Raw genomic sequence first — 8,758 nt, 5'->3', positions numbered from 1 at the left:
ATCAAGACTAACTTGTAGTCTTGACCAACAACAACCAAAATCATAAAATTAAAGTGCAAGTAATGAAGTAGTAAACTAAATAAACAAGTTAATAAGTCATGGTTGTTCATACTTTAAAGATTCAAACCAAAGTTTGATCTTTAGAAAGTAAACTTTAAAGTTTACTTCATGAACTTCAAGTATGAGTTTAACAACTATGAACTTACAAACTTTTGAAACAATAAATGTAGAATCATAAACTAATAAGTTTATGTTCTTGTGTTCTTGAAAATTCAAGATATTATGAAGAATGAAACTAATGAGTTTGATTCTTGTATATGTAAGTAAGTAACAAAGTAACAAAGTAGCAACAACTAACAACTACAAACAAATAACAACAAAGAACAAAGATGATGATGATTTAAGGTGTATATATTCGGTTTTTGTAAGAAAGAAGAAGAGAAAATAAGTTCCATTTACTTACAAGAAAGAAAGAAAAATGAGAGAAAAGATGAAGCAAGTATGTGTGTGTTTTGAGAGTGAGTAAATGAGAATGAAGTAAGTAATGAAAAATTGAAACCAAACTCCCATCAAAAGGCCTAAGGGCCACGGTTTTTCTGTAGAAAAAAGAGAGGAAGCAAATGCACACTAGTCTCTTGCATGTTGTTGTCTTTAAAGGTGGTTAATTGGTGTATGTGCATGGGGATTAAGAGCAAACTAGATTCCATTTGTTAACTAACTAGTTCACCTCACTAAATGATACTTACAAGTGAATGACATGGGCTAACTAAGTCCATTAATAATGTAGGGTGGGCTTATAAGCCCAATATTAAGAGTCCATTACACTAATAAAGCCCAAGTTCAATTAATTAACAAGTAAATCCAATTAAAGCCCAAGTAACTAACTAATCACCATAGTTAATTAAAATGATTAATAAAACTAATCATGAATGTAAATAATATCTGAAAATATTATTCGTGTGAGTTTCGGGTGTCACAAAGACGCTTCGGGCAATTAAAGTCAAGTTCGGGCAATCATGGCAACATGTAAATGTAATAACATACATTCGTTTAATCATATGTATTATTAATAATAATTATTAATAAATAAATGTTAGAAAATCCAGGGTCGTTACATTACCCACCTGTTAAAGAAAATTTCGTCCAGAAATTTAAGCTGAGGTAGATGGAGGAGTCGGGAAAAAGTGAGGATACTTCCGCATCATTTGATCCTCTCGCTCCCAAGTAAACTCAGGTCCTCGTTTGGCATTCCATCGTACTCGAACGATTGGAATCTTATTGCGTTTCAAAGTTTTGATCTCACGATCCATAATCTCAACTGGTTCTTCCACAAAGTGGAGTTTGTCGTCAATTGTAAGTTCTTCCAATGGTATGATAAGTTCAGGTGCAGCAAGACACTTCTTCAAGTTTGACACATGGAAGGTAGGATGAACTGAGCTCAATTGTGCTGGTAGATCTAAACGGTATGCAACGGGTCCAACATGTTCTAAGATTTCAAAAGGACCAATGTATCGTGGGTTTAACTTTCCACGTTTTCCAAAAAGGATCACACCTTTCCAAGGTGCAACCTTTAACATTACACGGTCACCCACGTTGAATTCAAAGTCCTTACGTTTAAGATCGGCATAACTCTTCTGACGATCGCGGGCAGTCTTAAGTCTAGCTTGAATCTGAGCAATCTTCTCCGTGGTTTCGTGGACTACCTCGGGTCCGGTGATTTGCTTTTCGCCTACTTCGGCCCAACAAATAGGAGATCGGCACTTACGACCATACAACGCTTCGAAAGGTGCGGCATTAATGCTCGAGTGATAACTGTTGTTATAAGAAAATTTGGCGAGTGGCAAATGCCTTTCCCAGGCCTTTCCGAAATCGATGACACATGCACGCAACATGTCCTCCAAGGTCTGAATCGTTCGTTCACTTTGTCCGTCAGTCTGAGGGTGATAAGCAGTACTCATGTCAAGACGAGTTCCCATGGCTTCTTGCAAAGAACACCAAAATCTAGAAGCAAAACGGGGATCGCGATCTGAGATGATCGATAAAGGTACACCGTGTCGTGATACAACCTCCTTAATGTAAAGTTGAGCAAGTCTTTCCATTGTATCTGTTTCCTTCATCGCTAGAAAGTGTGCAGATTTGGTAAGGCGGTCAACAATAACCCAAATGGTATCGTATCCGCCCACCGTCTTCGGCAGCTTAGTAATGAAATCCATTGTTATCCGTTCCCACTTCCATTGTGGGATTTCTAGTTGTTGAAGTAAACCAGAAGGTCTCTGATGTTCGGCTTTAACCTTCGAGCAAGTCAAACACTTACCAACATAAGTCGCAACGTCCTTCTTAAGATTCGGCCACCAATACTGTTCTTTAAGGTCGTGGTACATTTTGCCCACTCCAGGATGAATCGAATATCTCGATTTGTGTGCTTCATCAAGTATAAGGTTCCGTAGATCTCCATAAAGAGGTACCCAAATTCTTCCGGCATAACATCGGAGTCCAGACTCCCTAACCTCGAATCGAGAGACAAGTATGTTCAAATGTTCGTGAGATAAATTCTCCTCCTTGAGAGCCTCATCTTGGGCTACTCTGATCTGACTGTTGAGGTTCGAATGGATGGTGATGTTCAGAGCCCTTACACGAAGAGGTGCCGTCCTCTCCTTTCGGCTTAAAGCGTCAGCTACAACATTGGATTTGCCAGGGTGATAACGGAGTTCACAATCGTAGTCGTTGAGTGTCTCGATCCATCGACGCTGTCTCATATTCAATTGCTTCTGATCGAAGATGTGCTGGAGACTCTTGTGATCGGTGAAGATAGTGCTCTTAGTTCCATACAAATAGTGTCTCCACAATTTGAGTGCAAAGGCAACGGCTCCAAGTTCAAGATCATGCATAGTGTAGTTCCGCTCGTGAATCTTCAATTGGCGGGAGGCATAGGCAATAACCTTTGATCGTTGCATCAGTACACAACCAAAACCACTCTTCGATGCATCACAATAAACAACAAAGTCGTCACTGCCTTCGGGAAGCGATAGGATAGGTGCGGTGGTTAACTTCTTCTTCAAAGTTTGAAATGCTGATTCGTGTGCGGGTTCCCAAATGAACTTCTTACCCTTGTGAGTCAGCGCGGTCAAAGGACGCTCAATCAGAGAAAATCCTTCGATGAATCTTCGGTAATAACCGGCGAGACCTAGGAATTGGCGAATATGAGTTGGAGTAGTGGGGGTCTCCCACTTGCTGATGGCTTCAATCTTGGTGGGATCAACTTTGATACCCTGGTCGCTCACAACATGACCCAGAAATTGAATTTCCTTCAACCAAAATTCACACTTGGAGAATTTGGCGTAAAGTTGCTCTTGTCTCAAGAGTTCAAGCACAAGTCGGAGGTGTTGCTCATGCTCTTCTTCGCTCTTAGAGTAGATGAGGATATCATCTATGAAGACGATAACAAACTTATCCAAGTACGGCTTGCAGACACGATTCATGAGATCCATGAACACGGCAGGTGCATTGGTTAATCCGAATGGCATCACGAGAAACTCATAATGACCATAACGAGTTCTAAATGCAGTCTTCATTACATCACTTTCTTTCACCCTCAACTGGTGATAACCGGACCGCAAATCGATCTTTGAGTAAACGCTCGATCCTTGTAGTTGATCAAAAAGATCATCAATTCGTGGAAGAGGATACCGATTCTTGATAGTCAATTTGTTGAGCTTACAGTAGTCAATACAGATACGGAAGGATCCATCCTTCTTCTTCACAAACAACACAGGTGCGCCCCAAGGCGAGAAGCTTGGTTGGATAAATCCACGGTCAAGTAGTTCTTGTAGTTGACTCTGTAATTCTTGCATCTCGGAAGGTGCGAGTCGATAAGGTGCGCGAGCTACAGGTGCAGCTCCTGGCACTAAATCAATCTGAAACTCTACTGCTCTATGCGGCGGTAATCCAGGCAATTCCTCTGGGAAGACATCGGAAAATTCGTTCACAATTCGAACGTCGTTCACGCTCTTCACCTCAGTTTCTACCGCTTTCACATGTGCTAGGACAGCAAAACGTCCCTTCTTCATAATCTTTTGCGCTTTCACGCAACTAATGAGGTTCAACTTCGAGGTATATCTCTCTCCATAGATAACCAGTGGTTCGCCATCTCCTTGTGGTATGCGAAGTACTTTATCTCCACAAATGATATCGGCTCTTATCTTGCTCAACCAATCCATACCAACGATCACGTCAAAACTTCCCAGTTTGATGGGTATCAAATCAATTTCGAAATCTGCACCAGCTATGTTGATAATAGCTCCTCGACTAATATGGTCAATGATAAGGCTAAAAAGGAACATATATTTCATAGCAATATCCCTCCTAAATAATAGGTTTTCATATGTAATTGTATTATATTTTTATTGTAATTGTTTAAATAAATAAGTGCGAAGACAAAAGGCGAAAATGAAGATTTGAAGACAAAAACGTCCAAAAAGCTCAAATGTACAAGATACAATTCAAAAGGTTCAATTTATTGATGAAAAACGTCTAAAAATGACAAGAGTACAAGTTACAAAACGCAAAGTACAAGATATTAAATTATACGAAAGGACGTTCGAAAATCCGGAACCGGTACACGAGCCAACTATCAACGCCCGACGCAATGGACCAAAAATTACAAGTCTACTATGCACAAGAATATAATATAATATATAAATAATTATATTAATTATTTATATTTTATATTTATATATTTATTATGTCGACAAGCTAGGAGCCAAAAGTTTGTGAGCTGTATTTTCAAACTTCACGACTCGCGGAGTTTGAAGGCTTAAAACTCCACGACTCGCGGAGCTGTCAGAAATCAAAATGCCTATAAAAGACCACGAATTCTGCGAGTTTAAATAAAAAAATAATAATAATAATACTCTGTAATAAATAAATAAATAAATAAATATATATATATATAATATATATAGTATACGGTAGTTTTATATTAGATTAGTTCGGGTTATGTAAAAGTCTAAGACATGAAGCACAACTCCATTAAGTGTTGCAAGTGTTTTGATGAACCAAAGTTTCATCAAGGTCTTAGATTTAGCACATACATGAAATGTAAAAGTAATACTAACTAAGTTTTGGCAATTATGACACAAGTGTGAGTCTAAGACATGTAGATCAACTCACTTAAGAGTTGTATAAAGTTGATGAACCAAAGTTACATCAAGGTCTTAGATCTAACACTTACATGAACTTTAAAAGTAAAAACAAGTTACAAACTTGAAGTAAACTTATGAAATCAAGATCTTGAGTTGTAGAACATAGTTCTTAGTTTGATCTTGAAGATCCAAGACTCAAAAGTCTAGATCTACCATAAGTGTACCAAGTTATAATTAAAAAGTTTCATTTACATGTTCTTGAACTAGTAAAGTTAACTTTTAGTTCAAGAGAAATGAGATCAAGACTAACTTGTAGTACTTGACCAACAACAACCAAAATCATAAAATTAAAGTGCAAGTAATGAAGTAGTAAACTAAATAAACAAGTTAATAAGTCATAGTTGTTCATACTTTAAAGATTCAAACCAAAGTTTGATCTTTAGAAAGTAAATTTTAAAGTTTACTTCATGAACTTCAAGTATGAGTTTAACAACTATGAACTTACAAACTTTTGAAACAATAAATGTAGAATCATAAACTAATAAGTTTATGTTCTTGTGTTCTTGAAAATTCAAGATATTATGAAGAATGAAACTAATGAGTTTGATTCTTGTATATGTAAGTAAGTAACAAAGTAACAAAGTAGCAACAACTAACAACTACAAACAAATAACAACAAAGAACAAAGATGATGATGATTTAAGGTGTATATATTCGGTTTTTGTAAGAAAGAAGAAGAGAAAATAAGTTCCATTTACTTACAAGAAAGAAAGAAAAATGAGAGAAAAGATGAAGCAAGTATGTGTGTGTTTTGAGAGTGAGTAAATGAGAATGAAGTAAGTAATGAAAAATTGAAACCAAACTCCCATCAAAAGGCCTAAGGGCCACGGTTTTTCTGCAGAAAAAAGAGAGGAAGCAAATGCACACTAGTCTCTTGCATGTTGTTGTCTTTAAAGGTGGTTAATTGGTGTATGTGCATGGGGATTAAGAGCAAACTAGATTCCATTTGTTAACTAACTAGTTCACCTCACTAAATGATACTTACAAGTGAATGACATGGGCTAACTAAGTCCATTAATAATGTAGGGTGGGCTTATAAGCCCAATATCAAGAGTCCATTACACTAATAAAGCCCAAGTTCAATTAATTAACAAGTAAATCCAATTAAAACCCAAGTAACTAACTAATCACCATAGTTAATTAAAATGATTAATAAAACTAATCATGAATGTAAATAATATCTGAAAATATTATTCGTGTGAGTTTCGGGTGTCACAAAGACGCTTCGGGCAATTAAAGTCAAGTTCGGGCAATCATGGCAACATGTAAATGTAATAACATACATTTGTTTAATCATACGTATTAATAATAATAATTATTAATAAATAAACGTTGGAAAATACAGGGTCGTTGCAGATAAGCAGATGATTTCCTACAAAAATGATAAGCAAAACTTTTGACATGCAGACACGGTCGAAGTCCAGACTCACTAATGCATCTTAACAACTATCAGTTAGACATACTAATGCAAGACCTGGTTCGCTAAGACCACCGCTCTGATACCAACTGAAGCGCCCCGTCCTAATCCATCCGGACGAAGTCCATATTGATTATAAACGATTCATAATAGTTGATTACATCGCGAGGTACTTGACCTCTAAATGATACATTTTACAAACATTTCATTCGTTTTTAAAAGACAAACTTTCATTTCATCGAAAGTTGACAGGTATGCATACCATTTCATAATATCCAACTATAAATGACCTAATCCGTCATTTACTTAATAATCTCTAATGAACTTCAATGACTCGAATGCAACGTCTTTTGAAATATGTCATGAATGACTCCAAGTAATATCCTTAAAATGAGCTAATGCACAGCGGAAGATTTCTTTCAAACACGAGAATAAACATGCTTTCAAGTGTCAACCAAAAGGTTGGTGAGTTCATCAGTTTATAGTAATCATTTCATTTTAATTATTTTAATAGACCACAAGATTTCATTTATTATAAAACGTGCAGAAGTCCCATTCCAACTGCACGAAAAATATCTTTCATATGAAGAACACCTGGTGAGGATTCAAAATATAATAGTAACCATCTTTGCCGGTCTTTCACCCCACGGCTGAATACATGTGCCTTCAAAATATAGAACCTCTGTGCCGGTCTTTCACCCCACGGCTGAACACATGTTTATAAAATATAGGACAACCGGTGCCAAAATGTCATAAATAATAAACCATCCACCCGGCTCGGGAGCTCATACGCTTTAACGTAAACCGGGGACTAATGCGTGTCATAATAATCAACCCCAATCCCAGATAATTCTATCAAAGAATGCAGTTAAGGTACTTGTGTCTATTTCGTAAAACAGTTATAAAAGTTGCGCATGTATTCTCAGCCCAAAAATGTAAAGGGTAAAAAGGGAGCAAATGAAACTCACCTAATGTATTTTGTAGTAAAAATACATATGACAATATTGAACAAGTGTAGGGTTGACCTCGGATTCACGAACCTATATCATTTGTATATATATTAACACATATATTAATCAACTAAGTTTACAATATATTCTGATTAATATCTTTATAGATAATTTCATTAATACTTTTAATATATATATATATATATATATATATATATATATATATATATATATATATATATATATATAAGTTGATTAATGTTATAATAGTTAAAATATAATAGTTTGTAATATTAGTGTACTTATGTTATATGTAATAAATATATTTTATATAAAAATATTTATTGTAATAATAATAGTAATATTAGTAGTAATATTAATAATAGTAATGATAATAATAATGATAATGAAAAATAATAATAATAATAATAATAATAATAATAATAATAATAATAATAATAATAATAATAATAATGAAATACTACCTTAAAAAGCTCTTCCAATAACAAAATGCCCCAGACAGGGCTCGAACTCAAGACCTCACGTTTAACCCAACACCCCTTATGTAACATGCCGCATTTTTCCGTTAAATTATTTTAACGCCCGTCTTTTTCTTTTTAAATAATACCCTTCGTGTCTAGATTCGTATCCTTTGTTAAGTAACATTTTAAATATTCTCGTTATCGGATTTTAATATCTCCCGTACTCCCGTGAAATTTAAAATAATTCGTTCGGTTATTTCCCGCACCCGATTCATAGTTGAGGGACCAAACTTGCCAAGGGTTCAAACCTTTGACTAGGTCAAAGGGTCAAACCCTTTCCACCCTTTCATTATCACCTCCTCCATTTTATTACTTCCTCCATTTTCTCTCTAACTCCAAACACAAAGATTCATCATCCATTTATGATCTAGCGGGTATTTTGCAAAACAAATTACATATTTGAGCTCCTTACAACTTCCTCTTCGTTTTGGTACCAACTTCATCTCATTTGGGTAACATTTCTAAAACACTAGATTTCTTTAAATTCATGTTCTTGACTTATAAAGTTGTTAATTAGCGTCTATGGCTCATTGTGATGTCGTGTATGTAATTTGTATGCTCGATTAGTTGTTTTTGGTGTAACTAGTTCAATATGAAAATTACTTGCTAAATCCTTGATTTTGGATGATCAAATGTTGTTAGATTGTT

Source organism: Rutidosis leptorrhynchoides, chromosome 10, assembly GCF_046630445.1.
Source record: "Rutidosis leptorrhynchoides isolate AG116_Rl617_1_P2 chromosome 10, CSIRO_AGI_Rlap_v1, whole genome shotgun sequence".
NCBI lineage: Eukaryota > Viridiplantae > Streptophyta > Magnoliopsida > Asterales > Asteraceae > Rutidosis > Rutidosis leptorrhynchoides.
Note: the sequence above shows the minus strand (reverse complement) of the source record.